Source organism: Nycticebus coucang, chromosome Y (assembly GCF_027406575.1).
Source record: "Nycticebus coucang isolate mNycCou1 chromosome Y, mNycCou1.pri, whole genome shotgun sequence".
NCBI classification, from domain to species: Eukaryota; Metazoa; Chordata; class Mammalia; order Primates; family Lorisidae; genus Nycticebus; species Nycticebus coucang.
In genome coordinates, this window is record NC_069805.1 from 25,846,858 (window position 1) to 25,848,165 (window position 1,308).

At 39.6% G+C, this 1,308-nt stretch overlaps 1 pseudogene; it reads right to left on the reverse strand.

Annotated features, from left to right (window-relative positions):
- Positions 1–305: 305 nt before the first annotated feature.
- On the reverse strand, positions 306–799 carry LOC128579040 (ferritin heavy chain-like; annotated as a pseudogene).
- Between the last annotated feature and the right edge of the window lie 509 nt (positions 800–1,308).

Sequence of the window (1,308 nt, forward strand, 5' to 3'; positions counted from 1 at the left end):
TTGAAGACTTGGGGGGCTTCGCACTTGGCTTCTCCCTCTCTGCCGCCAGATGTTCTGTTCCCCCTTTTGCTTATCATTCTATTAGTCTTTCCATGTCAAATTCTATCCTGTTCCTTATCTGGATGGTCTGTGGTGTCATTCTTTTTCTGTGGGGTTACCAAATTTCTTTATTTGAAAGAATGGTCCAAATGCAAGAATTTTAGAGGATGTTTTGGTACAACTATGGAAAAAGTAAAGGAAAACGCAACAATGATGCACTGCCTTGGTGACTACAGAACTCACCCCATGGTTATGGGGAAGTTTGTCTAAGGCTTATCACTGTCTGCCAGGGTGTGCTTGTCAAAGAGATACTCTACCATCCAGGATCAGAGGCTCCCGCCCTACACAGGTTGGTTATGTGGTCATTCAGTTCTTTAATGGATTTCAGGTAATATGTCTCAATGAAGTTACATAGTGGGGGTCATTTTTGTCAGTGGCCAGTTTATGCAGTTCCACTGGTAACTGATTTATACTTTTTCCCCAAGAGTAATGCACACTCCATCACATTCAGCCCACTCTCCCAGTCATCACAGTCTGGTTGCAAGGATTCTCAGTTTCTCAATATGTTCCCTGTTCTCGTGAGATTGGATAGAAAGGATTTGGGAAAATTCTTCAAAGCCACATGATCATGGTGAAAGTGGTAAGATATGGACAGGCAGACATAAGGGGCATAGAGCTGCAGGTTGAGTTGGAAGTTGATGTCAACCTCTCAGTCTTGGTGGTACTTCTGGTGAACCTGGAAGGTGGACACAGTTGTCATGCCGGTAGCTCAAATATGTACACCAAATTTGATTTCATCCCATTGAATCGATTCTAGTTCAATAAAGGAAAATGATCTAATTGAATACACTACATTATCATAACAAAAAAGAAAAAACACATGATCATGTCAAGAGACACAGAAAAGGCATTTGAGAGATGTAATACTTCCTGGAGATGAAAATCACTTAAGAAACTATGACTAGAAGGGAACTTCTTCAGTAGTGTAAATGGGATCTACATATGATTGGATAGGTAGAAGGTGCTATGTTCATATGATGGAATACATTTTAACATTAAAAAAGAATGAAGTGCATATTTGTGTTATAATACAAATGAACCTTATAACCTTTATGACAAGGAAAAAAGGCCAGTTACAAAAGACCACATATACTATGATGAAATGTATAAGGAAAAATCAATACAAGGCCAAAGAATTCAGGCTATTAGAGGGGAGGTGGAAGTGGGTGGTACAGAAGATGAAAGGGACTGATAGTCAATATTGACTTT